At 41.7% G+C, this 19548-nt stretch overlaps 1 long non-coding RNA gene across 1 annotated transcript; it reads right to left on the bottom strand.

Moving 5' to 3' along the window:
- Positions 1–217: 217 nt before the first annotated feature.
- Positions 218–10831, bottom strand: LOC115177001 (uncharacterized). The gene is made up of 2 exons (XR_003872316.1): positions 10483–10831; positions 218–1261 (listed from the first exon to the last, which is right to left on the bottom strand). It is a non-coding gene; the product is annotated as an uncharacterized LOC115177001 (long non-coding RNA).
- Between the last annotated feature and the right edge of the window lie 8717 nt (positions 10832–19548).

Here is a 19548-nt window from a genome sequence, read left to right as displayed (position 1 = left end):
GTTGAGGACGGCTCAAAGCAGGAATGTCTGTGTGTGTTTTGTCATAGATGTGTCGTTAAAACATGTCAATTCTACCAGTGTGCAGCTGCATGCACTGAGCTCTCCCCGCTATGTTTCTTCAAGCTCTTCAAGCTCTTTCTTCAAGCTCTCGCTTCCTGGTATGCAATTAAACATCTTATTTTGTACATTGGGAAAACAGACAATACAGGAACACCAGTCATTTTTTAAATCATATCAGCTGTTTATTGGAAGCCTTTTCCATGGGAATCACAATAGTAACACTTAGGAGACAAACTAACAGAGAGAATGTTAAAGAAACACACTGGTAATGTTTGTGAAATCTGTTTACAATAACAGTCATGCCCAAAGTTAGTCATTCAAATGCCTACATACTGTAGGCCTACAGTAATATTACCCAGCATCCAAGTTTATGTTCTAGATTATTCATATTTACATTTCTGCCTGTCTAGGATTTCCGACTCTGTTTTAATGAAACACACAGCCACTTTTAAAGCTCGATAGCGACAGATAGGATTGTTGGTCAAATTCGATCCACACACAGTTCATTGAGAAGACTAGCTATATACTTGAATGTGTGTTTGGGTCCTGAACTGTGGGGCCCATGGGCTATAGCTCAGGTACTCAGTCTGATGGGTTAGCCGACTCTGTAAAGTCACATTTAAAAACAACTCAGAAAACACCCATTATATTTCATAGAGATCATCTAAATATGGTCATTTATACCAGCTAGCAACTGGTCTGGATACAGTCACAACAGCCACCCTGAGTCAAAATAACATACATCGTCTCAAGGACGAAATACACTCAGATAACACTCTCAAAAAGAAAAAACAACAATTTCTAAAAACATGTGCATGAAAATAGCTTCAATGTCCAATCAATAATAGGCTACTGAGATCATTTCCTTGCTCTCTGAAATTAAAAATATATATTTATTCAACAAGTTAATAATCTCATGTATCAATGTATACGTGTGTGTGTGTGTTTGTGCCTCTGTGTGTCTCTGTGTCTCTGTGTGTGTTTGTGTGTCTGTCTACTACTGTATGCATGTCTAATTATCTGTCAACATGTACGGTGCAGTTCAGAGGGAGTCCACAGAAGGCAGGTCGGAGGTGAACAGCTCCTTGTATAGAGGAGGGAAGACAGAGTGGACGGTGAGCAGGTAGCACTGGCTGAACCAGTGCAGCTTCTCTACATGCAGACTGCACAGAGACTGCAACACTGACACCTTCTGGTAGAGCTGGGGACATCAAACACACAGCTCGTCAACGATAGTTATATTTATTTTTATTTAACTAGGCAAGTCAGTTAAGAACAAATTCTTATTTACAATGACGGCCTACCAAAAGGCAAAAGGCCTCCTGCAGGAACGGGGGCCTGGGATTAAAAATAAAAAATACAATATAAATATAGGACAAAACACACATCACAACAAGATAGACAACACTACACTACATAAGGAGAGACCTAAGACAACAACATAGCAAGACAGCAACACATGAGAACACAGTATGGTAGCAACACAACATGGTAGCAGCACAAAACGTGGTACAAACATTATTGGGCACAGACAAAAGCACAAAGGGCAAGAAGGTAGAGACAACAATACATCACGCAAAGCAGCCACAACTATCAGTAACAGTGTTCATGACTGAGTCTTTGAATGAAGAGATTGAGATAAAACTGTCCAGTTTGAGTGTTTGTTGCAGCTCATTGCAGTCGCTAGCTACAGCAAACTGAAAAGAGGAGCAACCCAGGTATGTGTGTGCTTTGAGGACCTTTAACAGAATGTGACTGGCAGAACAAGTGTTGTATGTGGAGGATGAGGGCTGCAGTCTTTATTGAAGACTCATCTCTTCAGTAGATCCTATGATTGAGTGTAGTCTGGCCCACGAGTGTAAAGGTGAACAGAAAGCCACTGGAACAATGAACCGCCCTTGCTGTCTCTGCATAGCCGGTTCCCCTCTCTCCACTGGGATTCTCTGCCTCTAACCCTATTACAGGGGCTGAGTCACTGGCTTACTGGTGCTCTTCCATGCCGTCCCTAGGAGGGGTGCGTCACTTGAGTGGGTTGAGTCACTGACGTGGTTTTCCTGTCTGGGTTGGCGCCCCCCCTTGGGTTGTGCCGTGGCGGAGATCTTTGTGGGCTATACTCGGCCTTGTCTCAGGATGGTAAGTTGGTGTTTGAAGATATCCTTCTAGTGGTGTGGGGGCTGTGCTCTGTCCGGGGGTATCATCGGATGGGGCCACAGTGTCTCCTGACCCCTCCTGTCTCAGCCTCCAGTATTTATGCTGCAGTAGTTTGTGTCTGGGGGCTAGGGTCAGTCTGTTATATCTGGAGTATTTCTCCTGTCTTATCCGGTGTCCTGTGTGAATTTAAGTATGCTCTCTCTAATTCTCTCTTTCTCTCTCTCTCAGAGGACCTGAGCCCTAGGACCATGCCTCAGGACTACCTGGCATGATGACTGGTTGTCCCAAGTCCACCTGGCCGTGCTGCTGTGCCAGTTTCAACTGTTCTGCCTGCGGTTATGGAAGCATGACCTGTTCACTGTGATTACCATTATTTGACCATGCTGGTCATTTATGAACATTTGAACATCTTGGCCATGTTTTGTTATAATCTCCACCCGGCACAGCCAGAAGAGGACTGGCCACCCCTCATAGCCTGGTTCCTCTCGGTTTTTGCCTTTCTAGGGAGTTTTTTCTAACCACCGTGCTTCTACACCTGTGTGTAGAAGCATAGGTGTAGAAGCACGGTCAGTGACTTGCTGATTGGGGTTTTAGGCTGGGTTTCTGTATAGCACTTTGATATATCAGCTGATGTAAGAAGGCCTATATAAATGCATTTGATTTGCAGTAGATATCTCAGATAGGCCTCACTCCCCCCCTCAGAGGGTTTTATAAATAAGCATCAACCAGTGGTTCTTGCGATGGGTATACAGAGATGACCAGTTTACAGAGGAGTATAGAGTGCAGTGATGTGTCATAAGGAGCACTGGTGACAAATCTGATGGCCGAATGGTACAGAACATCTGTCTGCTCTAGAACACCCTTACCTGCCGATCTGTAAATGATGTCTCTGTAATCTAGCATGGGTAGGATCATCATCTGAATCAGGGATAGTTTGGCAGCTGGAGTGAAGAGGAGTGATTATGATAGAGAAAACCAAGTCTAGATTTAACTTTCGCCTGCAGCTTTGATTTGTGCTGAGAGAAGGACAGTGCACCATCTAGCCATACTCCCAAGTACTTGTATGAGCTGACTACCTCAAGCTCTAAACCCTCAGAGGTAGTAATAACACCTGTGGGAGGAGGGCATTCTTCTTACCAAACCACATGACCTTTGTTTTGGAGGTGTTTAGAACCAGGTTAATGTTAGAGAAAGCTTGTTGGACACTAAGAAAGCCCGGGGAGAGGCCAGCTGAGTATAAGACTATCATCTGCAAATAAATGGATGAAAGAGCTTCCTACTGCCTGAGCTATGTTGTTGATATAAATTGAGAAGAGTGTGGGGCCTAGGATTGAGCCTTGGGGTACTCCCTTGGTGCTCCCTTGGTGCTGAGACAGCAGATTGTATGACATTATACACTGCACTCTTTGAGAGAGGTAGTTAACAAACCAGCCCAAAGACCCCTCCGAGACACCAATACTCCTAAGCCGGCCCACAAGAATGGAATGGTCTACCGTATCAAAAGCTTTGGCCATGTCAATAAAAATAGCAGCACAATATTGCTTAGAATCAAGGGCAATGGTGACATAATTGAGGACCTTTAAGGTTGCAGTGACACATCCATAACCTGAGCAGAAACCAGATTGCATACCTGAGAGAACACTATAGACATCAAGAAAGTCAGTCAGTTGATTATTGACAAGTTTTCACAACATTTTTGATAAACAGGGCAAAAGAGAAATAGACATATATTTTATTTCACCTTTATTTAACCAGGTAGGCTTGTTGAGAACAAGTTCTCATTTACAACTGCGACCTAGCCAAGATAAAGCAAAGCGACACAAAACACAGAATTACACATTGAATAAACAAACATACAGTCAATAATACAATAGAAAAAGTCTATATACAATGTGTGCAAAGGAGGTAGGATAAGGAGGTAAGGCAATAAATGGGCCATAGTGGCAAAATAATTACAATATAGCAATTAAAACACTGGAGTGATAGATGTGCAGAAGATGAGTGTTCAAGAAGAGATACAGGGGTGCAAATGAGCAAAATAAATAACAGTATGGTGGATGAGGTAGTTGGATGGGCTATTTACAGATGAGGTATGTACAGGTGCAGTAATCTGTGAGCTGCTTTGACAGCTGGTGCTTAAAGCTAGTGAGGGAGATATGAGTCTCCAGCTTCAGTGATTTTTGCAGTTCGTTCCAGTCATTGGCAGCAGGGAACCGGAAGGAAAGGCAGCCGAAGGAGGAATTAGCTTTAGGGTTGACCAGTGAAATATACCTGCTGGAGCGCGTGCTACGGGTGGGTGCTGCTATGGTGACCAGTGAGCTGTGATAAGGCAGGGCTTTATCTAGCAAAGACTTATAGATGACCTGGAGCCAGTGGGTTTGGCAATGAATATGAAGCGAGGGCCAGCCAACGAGAGCATACAGGTCACAGTGGTGGGTGGTATATGGGGGTTGGTGACAAAACGGATGGCACTGTGATAGACTGCATCCAGTTTGCTGAGTAGAGTGTTGGAGGCTATTTTGTAAATGACATCGCCGAAGTCGAGGATCGGTAGGATAGTCAGTTTTACGAGGGTATGTTTGGCAGCATGAGTGAAGGATGCTTTGTTGCGAAATAGGAAGCCGATTCCAGATTTCATTTTGGATTGGAGATGCTTAATGTGAGTCTGGAAGGAGAGGTTACTGTCTAACCAGACACCTAGGTATTTGTAGTTGTCCACATATTCTATGTCAGAACCGTCCAGAGTAGTGATGCTTGACGGGCGGGCAGGTGTGGGCAGCGATCGGTTTAAGAACATGCATTTAGTTTTACTTGCATTTAAAAGCAGTTGGAGGCCATGGAAGGAGAGTTGTATGGCATTGAAGCTCATCTGGAGGTCAGTTAACACAGTGTCCAAAGAAGGGCCAGAAGTATACAGAATGGTGTCATCTGCGTAGAGGTGGATCAGAGAATCACCAGCAGCAAGAGCGACATCATTGATATATACAGAGAAAAGAGTCGGCCCGAGGATTGAAACCTGTGGCACCCCCATAGAGACTGCCAGAGGTCCGGACAACAGGCCCTCCGATTTGACACACTGAACTCTGTCTGAGAAGTAGTTGGTGAACCAGGCGAGGCAGTCATTTGAGAAACCAAGGCTGTTGAGTCTGCCGATAAGAATGTGGTCATTGACAGAGTCGAAAGCCTTGGCCAGGTCGATGAATACAGCTGCACAGTATTATCTCTTATCGGTGGCGGTTATGATTTCGTTTAGGACCTTGAGCGTGGCTGAGGTGCATCCATGACCAGCTCGGAAACCAGATTGCATAGTAGAGAAGGTGCGGTGGGATTCAAAATGGTCTGTGATCTCTTTGTTAACTTTGCTTTCGAAGACCTTAGAAAGGCAGGGTAGGATAGATATAGGTCTGTAGCAGTTTGGGTCTAGAGTGTCTCCCCCTTTGAAGAGGTGGATGACCGAGGCAGCTTTCCAATCTGTGGGGATCTCAGACGATACGAAAGAAAGATTGAACAGGCTAGTAATAGGGGTTGCAACAATTTTGGCGGATAATTTTAGAATGAGAGGGTCCAGATTGTCTAGCCCGGCTGATTTGTAGCGGTCCAGATTTTGCAGTTCTTTCAGAACATCAGCTATCTGGATTTGGGTGAAGGAGAAATGGGGGAGGCTTGGGCAAGTTGCTGTGGGGGGCGCAGGGATGTTGACCGGGGTAGGGGTAGCCAGGTGGAAAGCATGGCAATCCGTAGAAAAATGCTTCTTGAAATTCTCAATTATCACGGATTTATCGGTGGTGACAGTGTTTCCTAGCCTCAGTGTAGTGGGCAGCTGGGAGAAGAAGCTCTTATTCTCCATGGACTTTACAGTGTCCCAGAACTTTTTGGAGTTTGTGCTACAGGATGCAAATTTCTGTTTGAAAAAGCTAGCCGTTGCTTTCCTAACTGCCCTGAAAAGCTGCATATCGCGGGGGTTATTCGATGCTAATGCAGTACGCCACAGGAAGTTTTTGTTCTGGTCAAGGGCAGTCAGGTCTGGAGTGAACCAAGGGCTATATCTGTTCCTGGTTCAAAATGTTTTGAATGGGGCATGCTCATTTAAGATGGTGAGGAAAGCACTTTTAACTTGTTATGGATAGGGGGCAGAATTTTCACGTCCGGATAAAAAAACGTACCCGATTTAATCTGGTTATTACTCCTGCCCAGAAACTAGAATATGCATATAATTAGTAGCTTTGGATAGAAAACACTCCAAAGTTTCTAAAACTGTTTGCATGGTGTCTGTGAGTATAACAGAACTCAAATGGCAGGCCAAAACCTGAGAAGATTCTGTACAGGAAGTACCCTTTCTGACCATTTCTTGGCCTTCTTTGTCATCTCTATCCAAAACAAAGGATCTCTGCTGTAACGTGACATTTTCTAAGGCTCCCATAGGCTCTCAGAAGGCGCCAGAACGTTGAATGATGACTTTGCAGCCCATGGCTGAAAAACAGTAGCGCATTTGGTAAGTGGTCGATCTGAGAACAATGAGACGGGTGCGCGCATGCACGTGAAGAGTCCATTTTAGATTTTGAGTCTTTGAACGGAAAGGACGTCTCCTGGTCGGAATATTATCGCTTTTTTACGAGAAAAATCGCATAAAAATTTATTTTAAACAGCGTTTGACATGCTTCAAAGTACGGTAATGGAATATTTTGACATTTTTTGTCACGATACGCGTCCGCGCGTCATCCTTCGTTACCCTCCGGATAGTGTCTTGAACGCACGAACAAAACGCCGCTATTTGGATACAACTATGGATTATTTGGAACCAAACCAACATTTGTTGTTGAAGTAGAAGTCCTGGGAGTGCATTCTGACAAAGAACAGCAAAGGTAATCCAATTTTTCTTATAGTAAATCTGAGTTTGGTGAGTACCAAACTTGGTGGGTGTCAAAATAGCTAGCCTGTGATGACGAGCTATCTACTCAGAATATTGCAAAATGTGCTTTCACCGAAAAGCTATTTTCAAATCGGACACTGCGATTGCATAAAGGGGTTCTGTATCTATAATTCTTAAAATAATTGTTATGTTTTTTGTGAACGTTTATCGTGAGTAATTTAGTAAATTCACCGGAAGTGTTCGGTGGGAATGCTAGTTCTGAACATCACATGCTAATGTAAAAAGCTAGTTTATGATATAAATATGAACTTGATTGAACAAAACATGCATGTATTGTATAACATAATGTCCTAGGAGTGTCATCTGATGAAGATCAAAGGTTAGTGCTGCATTTAGCTGTGGTTTTGTTTTTTGTGACATTATATGCTGGCTTGAAAAATGGGTGTCTGATTATTTCTGGCTGGGTACTCTCCTGACATAATCTAATGTTTTGCTTTCGTTGTAAAGCCTTTTTGAAATCGGACAGTGTGGTTAGATTAACGAGAGTCTTGTCTTTAAAATGGTGTAAAATTGTCATATGTTTGAAAAATTGAAGTTTTCGGATTTTCGAGGAGTTTGTTTTTTGCGCCACGTCCTATCATTGGATATTGGAGCGGTGTTCCGCTAGCGGAACGTCTAGATGTAAGAAGTTAATATTTGCGCGCTAGCTCTGCATATTCAGCTAGTGTGTGTGCGCGATTGACTGGATTAACCTCACTTCAGTTACGTTCATTGAGTGCCTTTCAGACAGTAGATACAACCCCTCTGTTACCTTGCCAACTAAGGAACTGGCAGTGGATCAAAACATTGTGAGGCAAAGGGTGGGGGGGGTCGCAATCTTTTGAAACTTAAAAACGTGCTATTAAGTGTCTATAATCAGCACAATTGCTTTCATTGCATATTATTAATATTATTTAAATTACATAGTTATGTTTCAGTGATATATTGGGGGGGACAAATCATATTTCTCCCAGGATGGGGGGAATCAATCAAGTTCATATTTATATCAAAAACCAGCTTTTTACATTAGCACGTGACGTTCAGAACTAGCATTCCCACCGAACACTTCCGGTGAATTTACTAAATTACTCACGATAAACGTTCACAAAAAACATAATTATTTTAAGAATTATAGATACAGAACTCCTTTATGCAATCGCGGTGTCCGATTTTAAAATAGCTTTTCGGTGAAAGCACATTTTGCAATATTCTGAGTATATAGCCCGGCCATCACAGGCTAGCTATTTTGACACCCACCAAGTTTGGTACTCACCAAACTCAGATTTACTATAAGAAAAATTGGATTACCTTTGCTGTTCTTCGTCAGAATGCACTCCCAGGACTTCTACTTCAACAACAAATGTTGGTTTGGTTCCAAATAATCCATAGTTATATCCAAATAGCATTTTGTTGTTGCGTTCAAGACACTATCCGAAGGGTGACGCGCCGGCGCATATCGTGACAAAAAATGTCAAAATATTACCGTACTTCGAAGCATGTCAAACGCTGTTTAAAAATCAATTTTTATGCAATTTTTCTCATAAAATAGCGTTAATATTCCGACCGGGAAACCTTGTTTTCGTTCAAAGACTGAAAATATAAAATGGAGTCTTCACATGCACGCGCGCCCCCGTGTCATTGTTCTCAGATCGACCACTTTCCAAATGCCCTACTGTTTTTCGCCCAGGGACTGCAGAGTCATCATTCCCCGTTCTGGCGCCTTCTGAGAGCCTATGGGAGCCTTAGAAAATGTCACGTTACAGCAGAGATCCTCTATTTTCCTTAAAGAGGCTATAGAAGGACAAGAAATGGTCAGAGAGGGCACTTCCTGTATGGAATCTTCTCAGGTTTTGGCCTGCCATATGAGTTCTGTTATACTCACAGACACCATTCAAACAGTTTTAGAAACTTTAGGGTGTTTTCTATCCACATCTACTAATTATATGCATATTCTAGTTTCTGGGCAGGAGTAATAACCAGATTAAATCGGGTATGTTTTTTATCCGGCCGTGAAAATACTGCCCCCTATCCTAAACAGGTTAACTGAGTCAGAGGACTGCCCATGAGCACAGTTCTGATCTGGCATCATGGGACATCCCTTTTCTATGTTCCGAATAAAACCCCCACCTGGGTTTTCCCACTCCAGACCGAGCTTACCTCAATTACGAGAGGGCTAAGGGTTGAGACGAGACCAGCCTACCTCGATTTCCATGAGAGGGCTAAGATTTGAGACCAGACCATAAAACCTGAGTATAAGCTAAGGTCGTAACGGTTGTTGAAACTCTAAGACTATTGATACCGACAGAATAAGAACTAATCTTTTATACTAATTACTAGTCTACAGCTAGGAATTCGGTATCATTGAACGCAAAGACCGACAACCGCAAAAACATCTATTCCATAAGGACAGGAATGAATGTTACTCTGAACTATCCATTCTAACCATGAGAGAGAGAGAGAGGGCAGACAAACTTTCCAACAGATATCAGCACAACACACTGAGCGTAAATATATATAATGATTGCAAATATTCCCGAATGAGTGAGCGTTCATGTGCAAAGGATTAGCATTTCAATTGTTATAATTGTCTTCTCAGTCGACTCCCACTTCCCTTTTTGTGTAACAAGCCGCCATGCCGGTTTAGCCCAGTAGGGCACATTCCCCTATCATTTCCTTGTAACCATATCTACTGTTTGTTATGCATTTCTGTGAATCACTTAGTTAGTAAATAAAGGATTTAAGACAATTGATGTATGGATGACTCATAGTGAAGACTGGGTTTGTGCAGATAACCAACAATTTACGACATTTGGAATGAGACTAACGTGAGGTAAATAATAATTAATTAATTTGAAGACTAATTGATCAGATATTAAAATATCCGAAAGTGCACCATCCCCCCTCTCTTAGGAAAATTATAATTTTGTAATCTGAATATTTTCCTTGGTGCCCCGACTTCCTAGTTAATTGCAGTTACATGATTAATCAGTTTAATCGCGTAATGATAATTACAGAGTTATTTGATAAATAAGTCTTCAGTTTTAATGATGCCAAAGACACGACAAGCTTGATGTAATCATTGCGTGCTATGAATATGGGACCAAATACTAAACTTGTTGCTATTTTAATACACATATAAATGAATTCGTCCCAATCATTTTGGTCCCCTAAAATGGGGGTGGTATATACCCTCAAATTAAAGCTGACAGTCTGCACTTTAACCTCAGTCATTGTTTGATTTCAAATCCAAACTTTTGGAGAATAGAGCCATAAGAATTTAAAAAATCCTTCACTGTCCCAATAATTATGGAGGGCACTGTAGCATCCCTTCAACAGCTAAGACTAGGAACCAATGGACTTACCCAGAGAATTGAAAACTTCAGTGCTGGCAAACTTCCCATTGAAGAAGATGGTGCTGTTCTCTGTGTTAAAATACCTACTCATTCTGACCAGAACCACCTCCATCGAATCTGAGAAAGAGAGATGGAGAGAGAGAGAGGGTCAAGAAGGTTTAATAATGGCAATGTGCACTTTTTACAGGAAGACTTTGCTTGGGAGAGGAAAGTAGAGTAAGTAGTGATTGACAGGTGGGTTTGGCTCAACAGTCTTGAGCAGGGTGATCTGATCGTTCTGTCTGAGCCCACGGAACCCTGGGATGCATTTAGCAAACTCTACCACGTAGTGTACCGCACAGTGCTGCGACATCTCATCTACTGACTAGAGAGGGAGAGAGCTATGGGGGGGTTAGGGGGAGAAAGAAAGAGGGAAGGAGGGGGAGAGAGAGGGAAAGGGGGCGAGAGTGTCACACCCTGATCAGTTTCACCTGTCTTTGTGCTTGTCTCCACCCCCCTCCAGGTGTGGCCCATCTTCCCCATTATCCCGTGTATTTATACCTGTGTTCTCTGTTTGTCTGTTGCCAGTTCGTCGTGTTACCAGCATGCTTTCACATTTTCCTGTTCTAACCATTCTGCCTGCCATCCTGTACCTGCCTGACTCTGACTTGATTATGAACCTATGCCTGTCCACGACCTGCCCTTTGCCCCGTGTTATAAGAAATTAGTGAAAACTGTACTATCCGCCTCCTGTGTCTGCATCTACATCCTACATCCTGAGTCGTTTATAGTATGAACTGCCCATGAATGACCCAGCAGACTCAGACCAGCTCCGCAATGCTGTCTCACAGCAAAGAGCCACCATTGGAAGACACAAGGAGTTACAGCAATGCCTTATGGTACCCAGTTCTCGTCCCGGTTCTGGAAGGCGTTCTGCACCCTCATTGGGTCGTCAGCCAGCCTGTCCTCTGGTTTCCACCCCCAATCTAACGGCCAGTCGGAGCAAGCCAATCAGGACCTTGAGACGGCCCTTCGTTGTCTCATTTCCGCCAACCCCACCACCTGGAGCCAGCAACTCGTGTGGGTGGAATACACCCGTAACACCCTTTCCTGCTCGGCCGCTGGTCTCTCGCCCTTTGAGTGTTCCTTGGGATATCAGCCCCCGCTCCTCCCTGAGCAAGAAGAAGTCAGCATACCCTCTGCCCAGATGTTCATCCGCCGCTGTCGCCGTACCTGGAAGAGAGCCCAGGCCACTCTTTTGAAGACCACATTCAGGTATCTTCGACAAGCGGATTGCCACTGAACCCCTGCTCCCAACTATCGGCTCGGGCAGAGGGTATGGCTTTCCACTCGGGACCTGCCCCTCCGGGTGGAGTCCTGTAAACTTTCCCCCGTTTTCTGACATTTCCCTATCTCTAAAATCCTTAGCCCCTCTGCTGTTCATCTTCTGTTGCCCCTCGCCCTCTGTATCCCTCCTACGTTTCATATGTCCAAGATAAAACCTGTGTCTCACTGTACTTTGTCTTCTGACTGGTGTCCCTATGGGACCGCACGATACTGTCACACAGCTCCTCTATGTGTAGCAGGGGGTAAGGGCAGTAGGGGTCTTCTGGGTCATACAATCTAATTCCCATCCCTATCGTCTGGTCAAGAGATGGCTGACGGGAGTCGAACCCTGAAGAAGAGGGAGTGAGAAAGAGGAAGGGGTAATAGATAATGAAACACAATTCTAGCCCGGTTATGGATTGTAATAATACAATAAAAAATATAGCCTTTCTGTATATCTTCAAATATAACTAATTGGAACACAAAAGCACTAATTCAACATGGTGAAGATAAAAAGTGCTGGCAACACTAGCTGCAGTAACCCATGGGGAGGGGGTCACACTCGGACATTCAGAGAAGGGGTATATTATTGTGGCCCTGGTGGCACAAAATCATAAGTCTGACTGCATGGAGATGCTTGCGAATATGGTCAATACAGGGGACTGTGTTGTGGGTGTTTCAGGGAATAGGTGTACATTTGACCTCCATCATCTAGGACGTGACAATGGTTAATAAAATCTCTCCATTTCTGCCCATTTTTTTTTGCACAGTCTTGCAGGCCTTCTCATACAGCTGCAACTGTATATGCATTCGTAAATCAAGACCTTTCTTGAGTTGGGCTCTGGGATGGTGCAACTGTTGAATGTGAGCCTATGGTTGTGTGGGGGGAAAGGGTTGAGTGTGTGTGTGTGTATCCCACAACTGTTGCGAAGGAATAAAGATGTTAGGGACAATATAGGATGATTCACAATAATTGTTTGCTAATATAATAATTGCTTGCAATAATGTAATTTTGGTAATGGTGAGACTGGTGAGAGGTAAAATCCTTTGCATAAATTGCCTACATTACTACAAATATGAACAGCTAATTATGGAAATTAAGAAACAGGATTTTGCTATATATAATGCAAATCGAGGTGAGGGCGATGGAAATGCATTTGGCGGTTGATCTACTTCTGTTCTGTAAATGGCACTGTGTGCTCTTTTTGAAGGATGGATGCCAGTCTTTTCAGGGCTATAAGATACGGGGGTCGGGGGTGGTCGGCCGGGCATTGGGATGACAACCCAACTCGGGATGAGGAGGGCTTTTAGCGGGTGGAAAAGTGGGGACCAATTGGAGGTTTACTTAGTAGCAATGCAAGTATCATGGTACAGCTATATAGACACTCAATCATCATGTTACTTTTTAATGGCACGTTTACAAACATATTTTGATAAATAGAATTGAAAGTTGTGTCTCATTATGGTAAGTGGTGAAATAAGTATAGCCAGTTACAACTGTAATGGCTTAGCAGATGGCTTAGCAGACGATCAGTATTTGCCTGGCTAAAAGAGAAGAAATATAATATCTATTGTTTACAGGAAACTCATTCAATTTTAGATGAAGTTTTGTGGAAAAAGGACTGGGGGGCGAAATATATTTCTCCCATGGGCAAAGAAATTCAAAAGGGGTGATGGTTTTAATTAACAGTAATTTTGATCCAAATGTGCAAATTGTCCAAACAGATCATCAAGGAAGATGGATAATTTTATATATGTTATTGGACAATAAACAGATATGGCTTATTAACCTATACGGTCCAAATAATGATGATCCAAGTTTCTTTGAAAATATATATAAGAATTTATATTACTCTTACCGAATTTCCATGTGGGCGAGGATATTGGAAATTGAATCAAAGCCTACCAGATGATAAATTGTTTAGAACTAGGACAGAAGAATTTATAACTGACTTTCAGACATAACATAGGTACAGCAAATCCCCTTATTGTATGGGACACTTTTAAAATGTGCCTTTAGAGGCCATGCAATTCAGTATTCATCTATAAAACAAAAGCAGTTTAGATCAAAAGAGTCCATATTAACAAAGGAACTTGAAGGACTAACACTACAGTTAGATAGCAATAAAAACTGTATCATAGAGGCACAGAATAAATTCGAGGAAAAACAAAAAGAAATGGAGGAACTTATTCAAGAAAGATCCAGTGTAATATATTATAAAAATAAAGCGAACTGGATGGAATATGTGGAAAAATGCACCAAATTCTTTTTCAATCTTCAATATAGAAATGATACAAAAAAAATGTATTGAAACTTGTTACAAATGGAGTCACGCATGATTCACCGAATTATATTTTGAAAGAGGAAGTAAAGTACTTTAAGAATATGAGATTTGGACATACTCGATATACAAATCCCAAAAGAACGAAATGATCTCACTCCAATACATTTTTATATATATAGTTAGCAAAAAATAGATACGATCTTGCTACCATGGAAAGGAAAATACCTGTCTATTTGTGGAAAAATCACCCTGATTAACTCTTTAGTCATATCACAGTTTACCTATTTGCTTATGGTTTTCTGTACACCTAGTGACCTGCTTTTTAAATTATATAAACAAAAAAGATTCCATTTTATTTGGAATGGCAAGCCAGACAAAATTAAAAGGGCCTATTTATATAACGAATATAAATTCAGAGGGCAAAAATTATTAAATACTAAAGCATTAGACCTCTCACTAAAGGCAGTCATACAAAAGTTACATTTAAATCCAAACTGGTTCTCTAGTAAATTGGTAGGAATGTTTCATCCTATGTTCAAGAATGGCCTTTTTCCCTTTATTCAGATTACACCTGCTCACCTTCGGTTGTTTGAAAAGAAAATAATCTCCAAAATATCATTGTTTTTTCAACAAGCCTTAGAAAGTTGGTTGCAATTACAGTTTAATCCACCTGAAAAGACAGAACAAATAATACAAATGTTGTGGTTAAACTCAAATATACCAATTGATAAAAAAAACATTTTAAAAAAAAAGGTATGATTTTAGTGAATGATATAATAAATAGGACTGGTGTAGTGATGTCACACATGCAGCTAACACAGACATATGGAAATGTCTGCTCAAAATTACCACCAACTAATTGCAGCATTACCACAAAAATGGAAGAGGCAAGTAGAAGAGGGAAAAAGTAAGGAACTTACTTGTATTAAAGAACATAAATGGTTAAAGAAAAGTGTGATAAATAAAAACATATACTAATTTCATTTAAGGACCAAAAAACTGACAGCTGTGCCATATAAATTGCTAAATAGTTGGGAAGAGATTTTTGATGTACCCATTCCATGGCACATGGTTTATTAATTGATACCGAAAACAACGCCGGAATCAAAACTTCACATTTTTTTAATTTACATTTCTATACAAAATTCTTGCAACCAATAGAATGTTATATATATATATATATGGGGGATACAATCTTCCCAGCTCTGCAGATTTTGCTGTGAGGAGGCAGAGTCATTAGATCATTTATTTTGTTATTGTCCGTATGTAGCTCGTTTTTGGTCACAGGTCCAGGAATGGCTGAAGAATTGCAACATTTGCCTAGAACTAACGCTGCAGATAGCAATACTGGGTGATTTGAAAAGCGATAGTCAATCAATAAATAATTATTATTTTAGCAAAACTCTTTTTAATTTACCATCTGTAGAAGCTATGAGAATTGAAAGGTTCAGTACTTTTGTCAAGCATCACAGCACAGTTGAAAAATATATGGCAAATAGAAATCCAAAATGGATGGTGTTGAGAGATAATGGGAGGGGTTGAATGGAGCTGAAGGATGGGACTAATAACAAGATAACCAATGTAAAACATACTGGGTCTGTAAAAAGTATATAGGTTCAGGAATTTTGTGAAATAGCACAGTTACAAATAGAAATCAAACTGGATGGACATCAGAAATAGAGGAAGGACTAAAAACAAAATATAACTATTGTAAAATAGATTGTGTCTGTAAAATGTGTATAAGATGTATAAACTGAAGGTAGAAGCCAAAGTGGTATTGTTTATTCGTTTACTCCAATTGGGGGAAGGGTGGTAGGGTTTGCAGGAATAATAAAGGTATATTCAAAAAAAAGTATATATCTATACAGGTATGTGTATGTATATATGTATGTATATGGTTACCCCCAAAAATATATGGGGGATTGGAAATGATGCAGCCAATTACATTGGAAGCAACAATCTTTCTGCAATATAGGTGATCCACTCTTTTAAAAAAAAAAGGGGGTGAGTTTTCATCATGCTGACACACTCTCTGGGCTCACTGGGGCGTGGCTAGTTACGAGGCAAAGTATTCTAATCACTATGATCTTATTAGAGAACTAAAATCACAATCCTATCACAAAACATTCTCTTCATCCTTGATATTTTCTACACCACGTAAAGGATGTAAACCTGGTGTTAAAGCCCCTCAAGTTTTCGTTATAATGTCTTTATACATTTTCTATATTCCATCTCTCATCATTCCCAGCATTTGAAATATATTGTCCCAGTGTTCATTGTTTGATGTTGAAGTTTTGGACATTCCATTCACCCATACTAGAGACCAGAAAGGAGTTGTCTACTGCATTACAATTTACGATCTGTAGACGCTGATCCACCGTCCTGATCTGAAAAGTGTGTATTTATTCAACCTTTATTTTACCAGGAGACATCTTTTTTTTTTAGGTGTGCATGCGTGTCTCACCATCCTGGCTCATGCCCTGGGTCACACTGTCATAGGCGTCGTAAGGATTGGACCAAGGCGCAGCGGGTAAAGTGCTCATCATCTTCTTAATTTATTTGAAGAAACCACTAACAAAATTAACAAACCAGTTCCGTAAGGCACCACAGGCTATAGAAGAAAACAACCACCCACAAAACACAAGTGAAACAAACCCCAATTAAATATGGCCTCCAATTAGAGGCAACGACAACCATCTGCCTCTAATTGGAGGTCCTACCAAAACCCCAACATAGAAATAGAAACCCAGATTTAAACATAGAAATAGAAAACATAGAACCTAAATCAAAAACACTGAAACACACAAAACAAACACCCCCTGCCATGCCCTGACCAAACTACAATGACAAATAACCCCTTTTACTGGTCAGGACGTGACACACACACTTCTGCAGTCGGCAGCTCTGGCAGCGGTTGCGGCTGGCACTGTCTATAGGACAGTTACTCTGTCTGGAACAGGAGTAGGACACACACAGCAGCTAACTACGCTGGAGAAAACCCTGAGGTGGAGAGAGGACCATTGACATAACCAATGAAACCCCTGGAAATAAGTAATCTGACCACACGGTTTGTTATGTCTGCCTGGTCAGAGTGAAACTAGGTGCGAAGTGCTGCAGTCTCACCTTTCAGCCGTCGCAGATGACTCCTGATGATTTATCACCACAGATCTTTCCTCAGATTTGCTTTGTTAAAGTCCTCAGCTATAATAAATGCGGTCTCAGGATATGTAGTTTCCAGTTCGCATAAAGTCCATTGAAGTTCTTTGAGGGCCTTTGTGGTATTGGCTTGAGGGGGAATATCAACGGCTGTGACTATAACCAAAGAATTCTCTTGGGAGGTAATACGAACATTTGATTGTGAGGTATTCTAGGTCAGGTGAACAAAAGGACTTGAGTTTTTGTGTGTTATCATAATCACACCATGAGTAGTTAATCATGAAACATACATCCCCGCCTTTCTTCTTCCCAGAGAGTTCTTTATTCCTGTCTGTACGATGTATTGAGAACCCAGTTAGCTGTATGGACAAAGACAGTATATCCCGAGACAGCCATGTTTCCGTGAAACAGAGTATGTTACAATCCCTGATGTCTCTCTGGAAGGAGATTTTCGACCTGAGCTCGTCTAATTTATTATCCAGAGAATGAACATTAGCAAGTAATACACTAGGAAGCAGTGGATGGTGTGTGCGCCTCCTGAGTCGGACTAGAAGTCCACTCCGAATACCCCTTCTCCGCCGGCGGTGTTTTGGATCAGCCTCTGGAATAAGTTAAATTGCCCCGGGGATACGAACAAAAGATCCAATTTGGGAAAGTCAAATTCCCGGTGGTAATGCTGGTGAGTTACCGCCACTCTGATATCCAAAAGTTATTTCCAGCTGTATGTAATAACACAAACATTTCCTGGGCTAATAATGTAAGAAATAACACACAAAAAGCTAAATACTGCAAAGTTGCTTGGGAGCTAGAAGCAGAACTGCCCTATCTGTCAGGCGCCATCTTGCCTATCAACTGTTCAGAGGAGACTGCGTGAATCAGGCCTTCATGGTCGAATTGCTGCAAAGAAACCACTACTAAAGGACACCAATAAGAAGAAGAGACTTGCTTGGGCCAAGAAAAATTAGCAAAGGACATTAGACCAGCGGAAATCTGTCCTTAGGTCTGATGAGTCCAAATTTGAGATTTTTGGTTCCATCCGGCGTGTCTTTGTGAGACGCAGAGTAGGTGAACGGATCATCTCCGCATGGGTACTTCCCACAGTATAGCATGGAGGATGAGGTGTGATGGTGCTTTGCTGGTGACACTGTCTGTGTTTTATTTAGAATTCAAGGCACAGTTAACCAGTATGACTACCACAGCATTCTGCAGCGATACGCCATCCCATCTGGTTTGTGCTTAGTGGGACTATCATTTGTTTTTCAACAGGACAATGACCCAAAACACACCTCCAGGCTGTGTAAGGGCAAGAAGGAGAGTGATAGAGTGCTGCATCAGATGACCTGGCCTCCACAATCAGCCGACCTCAACCCATTTGAGATGGTTTGGGATGATTTGGACCACAGAGTGAAGGAAAAGCAGTCAACAAGTGCTCAGCATATGTGGGAACTACTTCAAGACTGTTGTAAAAGCATTCCTCATGAAGCTGGTTGAGAGAATGCCAAGAGTGTGCAAAGCTGTCATCAAGGCAAAGGGTGGCTACTTGAAAAATCTCAAATATAAAATATATTTTGATTTGTTTAACACTTTGTTGGTTATTACATTATTTCATAGTGTCTTATTTCATAGTTTTGAGGTCTTCACTATTATTCTACAATGTAGAAAGAGTCAAAATAAAGAAAAACCCTTCAATGAGTAGGTGTGTCCAAACTTTTGACTGGTACTGTATATAGTGAAAACACCCTGTATCATTTGTATGTGTGTGTTCATTGCCTTAGTTCGCAGTCCTGTATTCAGACTTAGATTCCCATAAAGCAATCAGGCTTGTTATTGTGGGACCGAAACAGACCTGTCTATTCTCATGACCTGACTCAAACTGGCTAGCTACTACAGTACCAAGGGAAGATCAACTGTAAGAAACAACGTAGTCAAGCTGATAAGAGCCTTTACGATAACAGGCTTAGAAAGGTGAAGACTCTCCTGTCCTGACCCAGCGTCACTGGGGTAAGGTATACAGACTTCTGCAACCTGATTGGCTGAACGCAATATGCAACATCTGGGACTAACATTCTTAGCCACTTTTTCTTCTGCCTTCTCGCCATTAAATCAAATTACGGAGGAAATCGATGCCTTTGCAGCCTGAATGGAGAATGTTTCATGCAATAACCGGTCCACTAAGGATACAAGTGTATATAGCCGGTTTCATACAGTGCCTTTGGACGGTAAGATGAAACGACTCAATGTCGCCATCTGCCAGGCTTTAGGCTAAACTCTGTGGCTGTGACAGCTAGTTAGGTCCCTGTCTGTCTTTATTAATGCAAGTCACACAGTC

The sequence above is a fragment of the Salmo trutta genome, chromosome 37 (genome assembly GCF_901001165.1).
Source record: "Salmo trutta chromosome 37, fSalTru1.1, whole genome shotgun sequence".
Lineage (NCBI taxonomy): Eukaryota > Metazoa > Chordata > Actinopteri > Salmoniformes > Salmonidae > Salmo > Salmo trutta.
This window is presented reverse-complemented; position numbering and strand designations above follow the sequence as displayed.